This window comes from Alligator sinensis, unplaced genomic scaffold, assembly GCF_000455745.1.
Source record: "Alligator sinensis unplaced genomic scaffold, ASM45574v1 scaffold1118_1, whole genome shotgun sequence".
In the NCBI taxonomy this organism is placed as follows: Eukaryota; Metazoa; Chordata; order Crocodylia; family Alligatoridae; genus Alligator; species Alligator sinensis.
Genome location: NW_005842070.1, coordinates 52,597 through 70,148, shown reverse-complemented (window position 1 = coordinate 70,148; position 17,552 = coordinate 52,597).

The window sequence follows — 17,552 nt, the reverse complement described above, 5'->3', positions numbered from 1 at the left end:
GGCGGCCGCTGCCCGGGATCTGCGCAGCACCGCCCCGCCCCGCCCCGCCCCCGGGCCTGGCTCCACCCCCGGGCACCGCCCCGCCCCGCGGGACACAGCAACGGGGGCGGGAAAGGTACGGCGCGGAGCTCGGAGGAGACTGGCGTAGGACCGGAGAGAGAGAGAGCGGGGCATTGGGAAAAAGAAACTCCGGTGGGGAGAGACGGAGAGATGATAGGTGATGGGGAGACAGGGAGAGGATAGAGAGATGAGAGAGAGAACAGAAAGGTAGAAAGGAGAGAGAGAGAGAAAGAAGATAAAAAAATTAGAGATGGGAGAGAGAGCGAGATGATAGAAAGAGAGATGATAGAGAGACCGGAAAAAGCAATAAAGAGAATAAAAACTGGGAAAAGAAACTCATGGTGTTCAAGGAAACATATCTCTCTTGCTCTACACACCCCCCCTATATTATATGACATATATATCGCATATATACGTTATATATTATATAGATCTACATATATAAGGTTCCCTTGAACACCACAGGAGTTTCTTTCTCCAGTTTCTATATCTATATCTGTTCCACATCAGTTCATCTAGAGCTTCTGTATCTACTGTACCTATATAGATAGCTCTGTGCGGCTGACTGAGACCTGAGGAAGAAGTTCTTGCACTTGAAAGCTTCTCTAACTCTATCCCAACTGTACGGTGGGTCCCAAAAAAGATATCTCCGAGAGAAATCTGTGCCTCTTTTATAATTTCTGGACCATCACAACTACCGTATTGTGCTAACGCTACCGTTTACTGGGCAAATGTTTTATTCCTCAAACATGGGACCTTAGATCAAAATGAAAGACCCTAGTCTACCGATGAGTTAGTTCAAACCTCTTCCATATAAGTCCATTAAGTTTTGCCTTACGTGCAAAACTATAAAGATGAGGATTTCTTAGGGTGATATGTCTTTTATCAGACCCAGTATGCAGTTGGGATAAAATCAGACAAGCTTCCAAATGCAAGTCATTCTTTGTCAGGTAAGTCTGATCTCATGAAGCCAGGCACAGAAACCTGAAGAAGAAAGTCTTGTATTCATTTGAAATCTTGTCTAACTTTATCCCAACTCCTTAGTGGGTCCAATAAAAGATATCACCTTAAGAATTCCTCACCTTTTACACATTTGCTGGACCGTAACAGCTACAACATCACTCTTACATTACCAGGCTATAAAGGCTAGGATTTCTTAGGGCGGTATCTTTTATCAGACCCACTATGAAGTTGGGATAAAGTTAGACAAGCTTTCGAATATAAGATATTCTTTGTTAGGTCTCTGATCACAGGAAGCCGGGCACAGAGACCCAAAGGAAGATGTCTATCATTTGAAAGCGTGTTTAGCTGTATCCCAACTCCATAATTGATCTGATAAAAAATAACACCCTAAGAATTCCTTGCCTTTCACGTATTTTCTGGACTATCAGCCACAACATCATTCTTACACTACCAAACTATACAGCAAGAAACTTTGTAAGTCACTTAAGATAGCATAAGATTCTAATTAAAATAGTGCAATATTCACCAGCACTGAAGCCGATGTTAGAATTGGTTGACAGATGTTATAGAGCCATTGTCAGTGAAGTATCAGCACTGAATGGAGGCATTTCTAGTGGGGTGCCATTGAGGTTGGCACCAGGTCTGATGTTACAATTTCATCATGATCTAGAAGTAAACAAATACCATTGCAGCTGATAAAATCTGCAGGTGATAAAAAATAGTGGATTGAAAAAAAAAGAGGATAATGCAATCATATGGAACTATTGTTCAGTAGTCTTTGCCTGTGACTCTGAAAAAGATTTAGGGATCATGGTGGACAAGGAATTTAGCATGAGCTCCAGTACAATGTCCTGGTAAAAACTATGGTCCTTGAAGGTATAAAAGTGAAAGCAGATGGAGTTTCTGATCACTTATACCAGCTTATATGTAATTTCTGTCTTTACCCCTGTTGTGTTATAGATTTGAACCCATTTCCAATTCTTTATACTGGTTTATGTGTAATTTCTATCCTTAGCCTAGAGGACCAAGTGCCCCTTCCAGCCTCAAACTCTGTGAAGCAACCTCAGTATACCAAAATAGACCAAATCAGTGCTAAACTGGCCTGACATTCATGACATTACAAAAAATGAAAACATTCAGAGTTTGAATATTGCCAGTTTTCTGCCATTTTCATGCAGTAAAATCTGATTAAGTCTTCTTTGCAAATGTAGATGTTAATCAGTCCTCCGGAGAACTACAGAACAACAGCACTCTGCAGTTGACTCTGATGGGGCCAGCATTTCACCCTCTGTATATCTTTATGATACAATGAATTGTATATTTCTGCCATTTGAGGGATGTCAAAGACTAAAAGACTACTGGATGAAGCAGATGTTGAAGCTATTGGGAGGCCTAGAATAGGAATATATATCGGTATGCCAGCTGTGTTTTATTTATGACAGCTTCAAAAATACTTCATTAGCAGGAACATTGAATATTCTGGTTTTTTCACTTCCATAGACCACATTTCTTTCAATGGCACATTTGATTTTAAAATGTCCAAAGAAAACAATTATCTGTACTTAGAGAAGAGTATGTACCCTGTTAGTTAACAACACTTATGCTCTGTTTTGCAGGATTATCTATTTTCAGGAGAAGCAGAGAGGTTGTGTGGCCTAGCAAACAGGGCACTAAGCAGGGACTCAGGTGATCTTGTTTCTATTCCTGACTGCCACTAATCTGCTGAGTGAATCTGAGCAATTTTTTCACTGCTTTTTGCCTCACTTTTCCCATCTGTAAAATAGAGATAATGATGCTGCCATAGCACTTTGCCATCTATGGATAAAAATTGCTTTATAAAAGGCAGGTATTATCATCATTCCTTCAGTCTCATCTCATACAGCTTTCCTTATCTATAGGGATATTGTGTTTGGGTAAATAGATATACTGTTTGGTAAGAACTCACCACTAATCTTTGATTTGCAATATTCATGTGTTTTATAGTTAAAATCAGAAAGGACCACAGTGAATTCATCTCTATGAAGACTATGAAATATGGTGAGCTAGCTAGTTTGTATAGAACTTCCCAGAATTTTCCAAATTCTAGTAGACTGACTCCAACTTCCATGTTCACCCACTCTTCTCCTCTCTTCAATAACTAAGGAGAGTTACCTTTACTCACAAGCTACACCCTCGTCTTTCCAATCACTGATGACTGTAACCCAGTGATTTTCTACCAGAATCCTGATGTGCTTTGAGATCCTTTCAAGAGTGATGCGGGGTACAATGTCAGCACTGTTAAGTGTGCAAACATGATTCGCAAGATAAACACAGAGATTTAAAATAGGAATCTGATGTCTAAAACATTTGGACCTCCTGAGGTGTTTCTGAGTTCTTTGAAGCAGAGGAATCACTTAATTATTTTTATGTAGTCAGAAAACAAGTGAAAACTAAGAGCTGGCAGTTTGTTTGGAGCAGGGGGTGCCTTGAGTCCAACAAGGACTGCTTTGAGTCTACAAAGGTTGAAAACTACTGCTCTAACCATTCCCTTTCCTTTCTGAAGCAGGGGCCAACAAACATTTTGGAGTAGCAAGCCAAAATAATGCATCTTGGTCCAAGGCAAAACAGTTCTTCTGACCCAGCTGGCTCTTCTCCCCAGCACTGAACTGCTGCTGACATGCATGTGACCCAGTCAGTGCTGAACGCCACAGAATCCCCCACCATCAAAATGCCACTGAGTTGACCTACTGCCAAAATGTTGCCAATATCCAGACTTTGTGGGTAGGATGATCTCACTTGGTGGGCAGATCCGGCTCATGGGCCACAGGTTGCCGAACCCTACTCTAGAATGTCTAGAATTTCTTTACTGTTTCCAAAGAAACCTAAAATCATCCACAACTTTGATTTCTCAATACTTACCTTTTAATGTTTGAGAATACTAACAGCCCCCATTAACCAATTGAATTTAGGTCTTAATTTTTCTACTACCAAATATATGTTATGCTCTTCATATCACACATACATTATATACATATACTTTAGACTACTGTAGGAGAGGGGGAAAAAGACAAATCCTGAAAAAAAAGCATTAAGATGGTTTCTCTCTCATTGGGAAAAATCCTGCTTCCTTTTACAATCCTGCCTCAGCCATTTATTCCCTTTCTTCCCACAACTTCAAGCTGCATACTACCTATATCATCCTTATCCACCCTCGAACCTCATCTTTATCTGTCATCGCACCTGATCTGTTTCATAAGAGTTGGAATAAATTTAAATGGGTGTGTGGGGCATAAGATCCACTAATTCTTTTGATAGAGCATTCTATTTAGATATAATTGGATTTATCTATTGTGTTTTCTTTATTTCTCTTCTCACATACATTTGTATTGCTTGGGGGCACTTACCTTAAAATAAAATCCACATTTTTAAGAATATAACTAGTCCAGCCTTACTCACCATATGACAATCTCTTGACACATCACAACTGATAGTTGTGGAAATTATATTATCATCACAGACAGGTTTATTACTTCAGGCAGGAAATAGGTGGCAGGAGCAGATGAACTCTTGAACAACATTTATGAATCCATGTTTGTTTTCATGCAATTTGTTTAAAATATACTACCGTTTTCCATGGATACATGATATTGCTTCAACATTAACCTAGTTATTCCCCATGTCTACTGGGAATTGCCATCTGTCTTCTTCAGAAAACTGACTCACAGTAGTGTACAAATAAAGACAAGTGAGGGAGGGCAGTGATGATAATATAAATTTAATGTTTTTACTAAAATCATATGAGAGAGTACTGCTTACTTGATTTATGTATGTGTAATAGCTATTTCCCTGCTCACCAGTAACTCTTGCTATGGTATATTATGTTTTATGTCTTAAAACTTAGCATATAACAACATAGCAAGCCATAGTGTAGCATAAAGCTCTAAAGAAAATTGTGTCAGTATTTTTATTACTATTGATTCAGTGGCATCAATAGGGACAGTCCTACTGAAGATGAGTCCTTGGTTGCCACAGACACTTTAAGGATTGTATCACTTCATTCTGTTCAAAACAGATCTAATCAACATGGTGCTTAAAACATACTAATTAGAATAGGAATCCCGCTACTCCTACCACTGGTAGAGTTGAATCTCAGTCATAGTGGAAAATATTTGCAAAATATCCCTCTGTAATTAATGCAGAGCTGCTCAAAGGAAGCATCTCAAAGCACTTTACATAAAATACCAAAAGGTAGAAAACTGACTTCTTGTGAAGGCTAAAAAAAAACAAACTAACCTATCAAATCTTAACAAAATCACTCCAAATCTTGCTTAAAGTTCAGTGAAAGCAAATTCTACAGACTGAGTGTATATTGTCATGAGAATGACTATTTTAATTTGAATGATGATGGTCGAAGTAGTTCATAGATTGACTAGTGTTCAGGATTCGGAGGCAACATCTTAATACCTATTAAGTAAAAAAATGTGGTTTCCAAAAAGATAGGTTCATATTGCACAAGTCTGACTTGCAGAGAAAGGCTTATTAGTGTACTGAATAGCTTGCATACAAGTTTAAGCTTCTGAATAAATGTTAAAGGAAATCATGAAAAGAACAGCATTTTACAATCTTACAGAGACAAGTAAACTCATCTTACACCAATAAGATTTTATAAAGTTTTATAAACCCCTTTTATACCAATAAGATTTTATAAAGGCACACATCACACAACAGTTAATGGTGACAGGAGGCACAGAAGCATGTAATTATCATTATTAGTGCTTAACATTAGTTTAACATTATACAATTCTTAATTGTACCTTTACTCCAGAGGAATGATTTCAGCAACTTGAAGTTTACAGCTGTTGAATCAAAGAGGAGGGGAAAATGTAGTTATCCAGATACCTGTACTTCTAGGCTTGCGGAGCCAGGTCATAGGAGGCATGTGTTGCTGCAATTGTGCCATCTCTTTCAACTGTGTAGCGCACACACAGTGAGCTGTCTGCCAGTGAAGCCTCTTGTCTCGGCCACTCCTCTCTGCCACCAATCACACACCCTGTACCAGTAAACTCTCTCTAGCACCCCCTTTTTCAAAATCCTAGATTCATTCCTGTGATGAGAATATATTCCTAATCTTTCCTAGGAAAGACAATGCTCCTGGGTGCCACCTTGGGTATTTTATGGAGTTGCATGAGGCTCCCAAGTCACAGGCTGAGTTTCAGTGCTTTAACAGAATTGTTGTTTCAACTATTATTATTGTAAACTCATGAAGTTTCTTGCACATGGCATTTGTGTTTAATATACAGTAAATTTCCTAAATCCACAACCATGCTTCTCGTTCCTTACACTTTTTTCCCCTTTTTCAGGAGTGTAGCATCTCGTAACACGCAAAACATTGTAATTCATTGGAGAGATAGGCATCACTAACATGGGATTTCTACATCTGGGGAGGATTGCAAAGCACCATAGTTTTTGCAGATTAAGTAGCATTAGCTTCAACTATCTTTCATTTAACAAATTGTCTTGTTTCAGTTTCCTAGTCGCTGAGATAATTAATCAATGTCAAATAAGGATAATTAGAAGTTAAAATGTAGAGGGGATCGTGATCATGGATATATTATAAATGGCAAAATTTTGATGAGGCTGGAGAATTCTCTGTAATACATTTTTAGAAATGGCTAATACGTTATTTGAAGGAGGACTCATCACCAAATAGAACAGAAATCATGACAATCCGACATTTTCTCTTATATCAGACTGTACGCCTCATGTTGAGTTGAACTGGATTATGACTGCTGCTTTCATGGAAAATTCACAAAAGGAGATGTTGTTCACTGGTAGCCATTTACCAACAAGAACAATAATTCCGTAGTAATGTCTTTCACTCGAGGATCTTAAACCTCGCAGACATTTCACAAGCCTCACATAACATTGCAAGGCAGTCCAGTGCCTCAAGGAGGAGTGACTTTATACAAATTAAATATATAGACAAACTATACAGAAATAGAAAAATGGTTGCCTGAAAACTCAGGGAACCAAACTTGATAGCCCCGGAGGCCCCTTCCAGTCCTATATTACCTTAGTTTTATAAAATGACTAAGCCAAAATAAATAAGCACAAAAAGTTAAGTGACTGCATCAAGGTCACACAAGTCACTGAATTTTTAACAGAAACTAGTGCCTCTCAATCCCTAAAGAATCCTTTCCCACATCTGAGAGAGTAGTTAGCTACCTTAGTCTGAAGTCAGGCAGAAGGCAGAGCAGGTGGCACCTCAGAGACTAACTTATTCAGGCAGACCTAAACTTTCACTGGTGACAGCATCTAAAGAGATTGGCTGTTGCCTAGGAAATATTATGCCTTTCTGAATGAGTTAGTCTCTATGGTGACACCCTCCCCTGCCTTGTCCTATATCTGATAAACTGATACTGCATAAAAAATGTCCAAAACATTTACTTAAGACTTTCAAGGGTATTTAGTTAGGTATCTAGAAATGCAGATACGTGGCTCCTGGGATTTTCAAAAGCCTATTTCCCTAGGTGCCAAAATACCTTTAAAAATCTGGCCCCTAACTCACTTCGGTACTTTAAAAATTTTACCTGCTGTGCATAACTCGAATTGCTATATTTCTGTTTACTTAATGTTCTGATGCAAATTAGTGAGGAGCCTTAAGGGAACAGCTTGTGGGAGACAATGTTTTTCACTGGTACTAATGGCCCTGGTGAGACAGGATTTACTTACAAAGAGCATGCAGTGGGGGTTGCAGGAACACAGTTCAGAATGACACAAATGACACAACTTATAATGTTTGAAAGAAGCCAGTTTGGAGTTTCTGATAACATCTTTTTCTTGTGAATTCAGAATAGGATTAAGAAAATAATGGATGGATAAAAGAAACAGATCAGCAAACCAGAAATCATAGTGTCACAGCAAGTGTCTTTCACTTCTGGGTCATTTAATCTAGCATAGAGCAGTACTGATGAAGAAGCCTCATTTCTGAGAGTTATCCCTGCTACCTAAAAAGGCACTTGCTAGCAATAGTTTAGTAGAGAGGCACTTTTATTTCTTGGGCACCTTCCAATAGCTTATATCCATTGCCACTCTTCTCTCCCAATACACACACACACACACACACACACACACACACTATCTCACCCTCTTCCTTCTGACACCTCCCAAACAGCAATCAAACTTTGTGGCAAATCCAGTCCCTTGAGCATTCTCCTAAAAGACAGAGGTGATATGATCCTAATTCTTGACTCTCTGGTGTAGCCCTATTGAGTTTGGTTACAGACTGGTACCAGAAGAATGCCTTTAAAGAATCATAGGGGACGAGAAAAATAATTGTAATCAAATAGTTGAACTTTGGCTTGACACAGACATGAATTAATTCTTGTCCAGACTAAAGCATTTCTTCGTATTAAAAATATCCGACCTTGACGTTCCAGTCTCATCTCCAGCTGGACAGTATAGGCAAGGAATAGAAAGTTGAAATTTGATCCAAGGAACACCTAAAACTATAATTTCCACTATCACTAATGGAATATTGTGTTTTAGTGCAACATCCATTCAAATTAGGTGATATAATTACTTTTAAAAAATGGGTAGCAGCCTTATCTTTATTTTATCCTCTGCTGACTCAACACTGTCCCTGAAGAAGTCACAGAGGTAATGTAATGTTTGCCACCCTTACATTTTTCAGTCTTCTTGTATGTTATGACCCTTTCCCTCATCTGTCTTGTCTACTTTCTGCTTTGGAATATGACTCTATGTTTGCACTGTGCCTAGCACAATGAGATATTTGGCTTTTGGCTGTCACCTGAAACACTACCATGACATAACAAACATGATTAATACTGCTGCTACTACACATGAGAAAAATTCAGCATCCTCCTGAAAAAAAACCTATTGGAAAAGGCTAAGGATGTGGTGCATCCTGGGGGTGCAAACCTGGCTGATTTTTCTCCTAGTCCTACCAGGCAAGGTTTGCTATTAGGCAGGGCATGGAGCTCGTCCAAATACTGTGCCCCCAATCAGATCCATGAATGGCCAAAACTATTCACACAGCAGCACTATGCCTCTACATAAAAATTAGGTCTTTGCATGTCATCAGAGAAGGCAACCACAGACATGTAAGACTGGTACCCTGTGATCTGAGAGAATTTCTTTCACTTTGCATACTCCAGTTACTTGGGCTAGTGTCATATTATAGTAACACATAAAATACAGCTGATATGAGTGCTCTTTCAGGCCAGGCACTACACAAGCGCATAGTAACAACATGCTACCCAACCAAACGGTTTATGATCTAATGAGTGAAGGGGCCAAGATTACTCTGAAACACATTACACATTGCCAGGATTAGAAAAAAAGATCAAAGTTAAGCTGGTGAGAGTAAAAAGGTCTCCACCAAATTACAAGCTGCACAAAAATAAATATTATTTTGATTTTGTCATTGACAGCATTGTTCAGTATCCAAAGTAACACCTATTCAGTTATATATTCAGGAAGAATGGGGGAGAGATGCTAATTTGCAATTCGTGTCATCTGACAGAGAGAGACAAGTCATAAAATTAAGGAAATCACAGTGTAGTGAAGAATGCAGCAAAATGAAAGAGATTTATAGCAGGCTTATATCTGCTATTTAAGCAAAGCAACTAAGATTTTGCATGTTAAGTGCACAGTGTATTTAAAACAAAGATAATATAAACACAATTGTAGCTGGAATATCATTCTCTTGTGAAGTCATGGTAGCATGATAACTCATTAGCAGGAATCCTGGTTTTCTCTGTTTAAAAATAGCAAATTCTCTGATTAAAAAAACCAAAATCTGTGTTTTTCTGTGATTAAAATGAAACACCATGAGATATATATATATATATATATATATATATATATATATACACATACTTATATAGGTATCAGCTGAACACAATGTTTTATTGATATATTTACAATTTTAAAGCAATTCGGAAGCCTACCAGTGCCTCAATCACTCTAAAAAAATCAATTCTAAATACCTATACATTTTGGCATTTGATTTTGGGGTTTTTTTGATGGAAAATCAGAGCTCCCCCTGCCCCCTGCCACCTTAGCTCACCGGGACATGGGTCCAACTGTGACTGTTTCCCCCTCTCCACCCACCCCTCTCCCACAAGCCTGCAAGGGGAAACCCACTGTTTCCCACATTTTTCTCCCTTAAATGAGAAAATCTGTGTTTTCCCACATATTTCCATGATGATCATAAAACCAGGATCCTTGCTCATGAGAACCTAAGAGGAATCATGTAATGAGACAGAATGTTTGAGACGCCATTATAATTTCTTTTGCCCTGGCAATGATTTTGAAAAGGCACATAAAACTGGACAAATGTGCCCCAACTGATGCCTGGGGGCACAGTATATTTAGAATGTTCTGGATATGTATAAAATGTCTTCAACCCTTTGATCTTTGTAATAACAAATATTTAGCATGTTATACAACTAGCAGCCTTATTAGGGTGATTGTTAGGATTGCCTTTAACCTATGGCTCCTAATAAGTTAAGTTCATGTCTGATCCCCATACTGAGGGACAATGGAGAAAAGGACTTGAGAACTCTGCTACAGTGATCATTTGCCTTTTTAAATCTTGCCCACATGTATCCTTTGCACACATCACACTGGGGCATCACAACTTTGCACAAAAGCAAAGGGAACCGAAATCTGCCCTTCTGTCAGTCCTTCCTCTTGCAAGTACAGATTTGGTCCCCACAGTACATTTGCCAGGGTTTTATCTAGTCTAATTTGAGGGGACTAATATTAAAGTTTAGGCACAAACTCATATGCCTAATGTGCCCATGCACAGCTAAGGGGTGAATTATCAACGTGCCTGAAGCAGATGCTCAATTTCTCTGCATAAGGCCTCCATTCCTCCCTTTGTGCAGCCAGCCTGCAACTTTTAATTTGCTTTCGGGCTATCTAGAGGCACAAAGACACTAGACAGGGGCAAGTCTAATTTCCCTTCTGTGGCATAGCAATAGCATTTATCTTCTTTATATGCTGAATGGGGAAACGCAGCAAATTGACAGAAGTAAAGTTCTTCAATATTCTCAGAGGAAAGCACAATAATTCCAAGAAATGCAAGCCAATGCTGTTTATTGCTATGGCTCTAGATGACTACAATCTCTCGCTTGTATTATTTGTCCCGTTTTTCTGTGCTCCTTTGTTTCCCTCCATCAGTAAAATCAGAGAAAACTAGATGATATTTCTAAAATTAAATAAAAGGAAGGCTTTTCCATCCATTTTAAAAATTCAGGCCTCCTCTGAAAAAAATCATAGGGAGGTACAATTCCAGCTATTTGATTGCTTATTTTACCTGTACTGCAAATCACCTTCAAGAAAAAACATTCAGTGACCCTCTGTAAAGGCATTATGCCAAAACTTTGTTAGCACCAGTAAGGCTCATGTTACTGGAGTTCCTTTGAAAATATGCAGTTTCCATTCCAACTCTTACCAGAATCTCAGGTCACTTCATATTTTTACCCTGTGACAAAGTGACAATTTTCCCTCTTCAAGAGCTGAACAAAAGCCTTCTCAACAAGGAAGTATTCGTGAAACACTACAAAAATATTTCACCAAACTAAGCAATCAGTTTCTAATCCCTCTACACTTGTTAGGAATGGGCTCACCATGGAATATTTGTCTGTAAGCTGGGAGTCTGGGGACTATGTTTTGCTACCCAGGCAACTTATCTACATCATCTCTAAAGCCCTGTGGATAGCTCTGGAGCAACAGTCTGAATGAAAAATACTGATCCAGTTTCTTCAACAGCCCTTTTATTAAAATAAATCATCATAATAGACATAATTCCTTTATTACAATAAAATGTGAATAACATTCTGTATCAGAAGCTTTTAAAATATCTTAAAATGAAAGGGTGACTGAACACAGTATGGCTACTTATTTCAGTGCAGAAGGGTCCCTCATAGAATATTTTGGAAACATGTAAGGTCACCACTTCCCTTGGAAGCCATAAAGAGACCAGTGCCAGCTGTTTCATTGAACACAGTGCTTCTCACTATGTGGGAAGCATGAACTGATTTGAAATTTAGGTTTGGACTAGAAATGGCTAGCTCAACAATTCTGAGACCAGCACTGGCTTCAGCAATGGTAGTCAAATATCGACCAGTTTATTTTAGATCTGAATTTATTTTTAAAAATCTTTAAGTTACATTTCCCTATAACATTACAGATGCGCGCAGCTATCACACAAGGACTTTCTCATCATCTAAAACAAGATTTTTTGTCTCTGCAGTTCCGTTCTATCATAACCTGAAAATCCATCTACATTATAATTTTATGAAGACATCGATATTACTAGTGCTCTTTGGGTTCCTTTTTTGTTTTCACTGAGTGCTCTTACGGAGAACAATTTGGAGAGATTATCTGCTGCAAATTGCTAAAAGCTTCCAATAAGAACAAAACAACTTTTGCAGCAGAAATATCTGGGCCTTGGTTTTCCTACACTCAATTTAAAAAAAAATCCTACAACGCCTTCTTAAAATGACAGAGTGCATGCATCACGGTTAAAGACAAAATTCCCGATATGCTGTAGATGACTGCACACCAATTACAACCACATTTCAAAAACTCTCTGCACACTTTTAAAGTGATGCGTTATAAATCCAAAGGGAAACAAGCAGCATCCATGCACAAAGAAACGAAGTAAAAGACAGCCTTTACGGCTGCAAGCTCTCAAAGGAGTGGCTACGGGGGAATTTAGGCCCCTAAAATGAGATTTAGGCAGAATTTAGGCAACTTAAGTCCAAAATTGATGAACTCCATAAACATGGTATCTTTATCCAACAAATGTTTAATATATAACAGGAAGCACACACTGGATCTCTGCATTCGTTCTTGACTAGCAGTTTCCTAACCACTGGGCTACAGATTCCTGCTCCCACCTGTCCCCTGCCTGTGGCACAATTAATCTTAACTCATTTTCTGCCAAGAGACACCACTTCTACAGGAACAGAAAGTCTGCCCCAACCCAGACTAGACAGGCCTCTTTCGGGAGATGGGACAAGGGGTTTGGACCCACTTCAGGCAGAAGAAAATTATATTTGTGTCTCCACTTTCTTGCGTGAGTGCTGTAATCATTAGGGTATCGTATAAATGGGTGGGGAGGGAGCCCTGCATTCTCCTTATGTTTTAAAAGAACAGCCTACACACTGCTTGGTTCTTTCAAAGAATGGGCATAGACACCTGCCTTGTGGAAAGCATTCTGGGCTGTGGATCCATAGTGCATGGCAGCCTCTCCCTGCAGCCTTGCCTAAGACATGTGAAATGCAAGATTTCAGACATAACCTCTGTCTTCCGCATTTCTTTAGTAGCTGAATTCTGGAAACTCCCTGCTCAGCATATTGGCTGTTTTGGATTGCAGTCTTACGTGTATTACTATCCATGGTTTAAGAGGCACAGGTACTAAAACAAGGTACAGATTTCTCCTTTGGGAGCCAATCACCTAAAAAGTTTGGTATTGTAGTGCTTAACTTTGAGGTGCCTAAATCCTTCAGTGACTCTGTCCTTAAATACCTACTATGTGCATCCTCATTAAACAGAAAATGTAAGAGAAAAGAAATCAGTCTAAGGCTATAAGCAGTCATCTGTGAGTTGTTAATTTCCAGAATAACATCATGAAATCGACTAAGGCAGCAAAATTCACTAATACACGTATCATACAAGGCACACAGAACCTCAATGAGTTCAAACAGACAGGAAAACAGAGCATATGAACAGGGCAGATCAACTGAAACCAATAATTTCAAGTGCTTTTACATGATTTCAGTCTTGTTTTGCATTTGCATTTCCGAGTTATTTTCCTAAGGATCAATTCTCAGTCATTAGTAAGCATTTGGACATGTTGATTTCCGACCAGATTTTGTTTACATTAAACTTGGTACTACTTTTTGCCAGGAGGCAGTATACATTATACATACATTTATGCAATAGCTTTCAGACATGTAGTTAAATTATTGTTCTTACATTTTCCTATGTTAAAATAAATGGTACATGACCGTACATAGAATTCACCAGTAATGGCTAATTTTTAAACTGTGATTTATGTATCACTGCTATTGGTTGAAAATGGAATTTGATTAAAAATGACCCAAAATGTTTTTAATTGTTTGCATGCTTAATGATTTACTTCATTAAACTGAGCAACATTAAAGGTGCTGATGCAAAAGCAAAAAAGCTTTGGAATCTTTTATTAAACAGGGGAAGAATATTATCTGAAGTTAGTAAACTAGACTGATGTGTTTGTGGGTGTCATGCTCCTTAAAGAGACTGTCTTCCTCATTTCAGCTTAGTTGGATTCAATAAGTAGTTCATTCAAAGTTGAGAAACTGCTTGTGAGCAGTAGCATGGCTAAAGGGGAGGGCAATCAGGGCACTGGCCCTGGGTCCCGAGTCTGGAGGCTGCACAAGGGTAGACTAGGTGGAGATTAAGTCTCTCACATCTGCTTTTTATTCAGAGATAGGAAGAGAGAAACAAACTTTCCTGCTTTTTTAACTCTAAGCAGAGGCATGGGTACTTTGACAGCTGTGGGGGTAACAGCTTGTATTGTTGTACCCTCCCTCCCTCCAAGGCTGGTGCCCTGATTGCACTCCCCTTATCTATGCTACTGCTCTCAACCAGTTTCTCAGCTTTGAATGAACTACTTACTGAATCCAACTAAACTGAAATGAAGAACATTTATTATTATTATTTACTACAGACCTCCTAACCGTCTGACAGCTACAGCTTTCAAAAAAACTGGATTATCACTTCAGCAAATTCTAGCTCCAGCTGTGTAGCCATTGATTTTCACTTTGGAGGTCTCACTTTCTTTACAGTGTTGCCAGAAAGTATGTATTGCTTCAATTGTTTAAATGTATGTTTTCAATATTTTTAATTTATGTTTTAATTTTATTTTATTGAATTTAAACTATTTTACAAAAGAATAGTGAGTTCAAGCCTTGGCAGAGGCTCTCATCATTTCAATTTAATTTTCAAAAATGAAAGTATATTTAAATTAAATACATCCTTTTTTATTTTAAAAAAGTGCTCATTGACTGTTATCCACAACAGTGATGAAAACAATCTTACTACAGTGGCCTCAGTACAGTATTCAGTTTAGACAATTGAGCCAGACCTTGCCAGAAAATAAGAAGTCAAATAATAGTCCAACTCAAGCCAACACTGTGTTGTTCAGTCTCTTTTGCTGAGATTGGATGAGCTTTAAATAGCATGAAACAAAGTTCTAAAGTTGTCAAGCTAGTAATTAATTTATGAATCTGCTCATACATTAAACTCATATACCCTGAAGTAGGTCAACCTCTCCCATTTTTCTGGAGCTTGATGTGAGTTAGCACACTGCATTCCCTTCTATCGCATAAAGAGAGCAGGAGAACTTTCTGTCTTTGCTTCAAAAACTCTTTTTGCTCAAGGCTCTTTATCTCTTTGTATCAATCAGGTGGGCCTCAAATCTGAGATAAAAAAGTAGGACAAAGGTCCCCAAAGAGGTGTAAAAAAATTAAGTGCATAGAAAACCCAATAGGATGTAGAGTCATGTTCCCTAAGCAAAAATGAGGCACTCTATTTTATGACTCAGCATTTAGAATGTGAATAATTTACAGTTACAAAAAGAGAAATGGTAAAGTCCAGCACTTACAGACCACACTTTATTTTGCTTTAGCCAGTCCATTTTAGAATAGGGGAGAAATAGGCACAGAGACCTAAAGCAATTTGCCTGAGGCTGACCTGCTCGACCAGGCTTTAAACTAAACCCGCTGGGGGTTCCGGGGATTATTGCCACTGCAAGCCCACTGGGCAACCGTTATAAATCCTGCAGGCTAAGGCACTTGAGGGAACCCACCCCTACCCTAGCCCCAAAATGATCTGTAGGGAAGGCTGGGTCCCCCAATGGGACACTTGCCTGTCTGTACACCAATGCCAACAACTTGGGATATAAACAGGAGGAACTGGTCCTCTTGCTAAACAAGAATGACTACAACCTCATAGGAATAATGGAGACCTGGTGGGACTCCACCTATGACTGGCCCACAGGTGTAGATGGCTATACCCTGTACAGGCAGGATCGTGCAGATAAAAGTGGTGGGGGTGTAATTCTCTATGTCAAGGACAGCTACACGTCCCTCCAAATTGACACTGGCACCCAGGAAGGACAACTGGAGTCTCTCTGGGTCAAAATACGTGGGGAACGTGGCACAGGGGACCTCATGGTAGGAGTCTACTACAGATCTCCTAACCAGAAACAAGAGCTGGACCAGGAATTTGCCAGGGAACTGGCTGAGGCTGCATGCTCTTGGTACATAGTTGTCATAGAAGACTTTAACTACCCAGACATCTCATGGGAATAGCACTTGGTCAAATCCGACCGGTCACAAAGCTTCCTCACGTGTGTGGATGAGCTCTACCTGAATCAAGAAGTCTATGGGCCAATGAGAGGTAAAGCATTGCTGGACTTGGTACTGGCCAAAGGGGATGACATAGTTAGTGACTTAAGAATCAATGGAAAAATGGGTGATAGTGAACACGAGCTGATCATCTTTACTATCCATCACACAGCTGGCAAGTCAGTCAGTAATACAGAAGTCCCCGACTTCAGGAAGCTGACTTTGACAAGCTCAGGAGGCTCGTTGTCAAGGCCCTAAGGGACCATGACTCCACAGGAAGAGGAGTCCAAGAGGAGTGGTTGCTCCTCAAGGGAGTGATCCTGACAGCACAAGGGATGGCCATCCCATCTTGGAGGACAGGTAACAAAATGGGGGATGACATGGTAGGGGACCTACAGATCGGTAGCCATCTAGGGGACAGTGATCACCTAATAATAGAATTCACCATAAGACGTCGAGTGGGTAAGGTAACTAGTAGGGTGAAAGTGCTAGACTTAGGAAAGCTGATTTAAAGGAACTCAGGCGATTAGTCAAGGACGCACTGCAGAGTAGGAGTTTTGAGTGATGGGAGCCCAAGAAGGGTGGCTGTGCCTTAAGGAAACGATCCTTCGGGCACAAAGCGAGACGATCCCCGTGTGAGGTAAAAGGGAAAGGGGCCAGGAGGCTTCCCTGGCTGACCACAGAAATCCAGGGCAGCCTAAGGGCCAAAAGGGGAGCACATAAAAAGTGGAAACAGGGAGAGATCACCAAAGACGAATATACCTCCTCTGCTCATGCTTGTAGGGAGGCAGTTAGACGGGCCAAAGCTACCATGGAGCTGAGGATGGCATCCCAAGTAAAGGACAACAAGAAATTGTTTTTTAGATATATAGGGAGTAAAAGGAAGGCCCAGGGAGGAATAGGACCCCTGCTAAATGGGCAGAAACAATTGGTGACGGACAGGGGGGACAAGGCTGAACTCCTCAACGAGTTCTTTGCCTCAGTGTCCCTAAGCGAGGGGCAGGACAAGTCTCTCACTGGGGTTGTAGAGAGGCAGCAGCAAGGCGCCAGACTTCCATGCGTAGACCCTGAGATGGTGCAGAGTCACTCGGAAGAACTGGATGCCTTTAAGTCGGCAGGCCC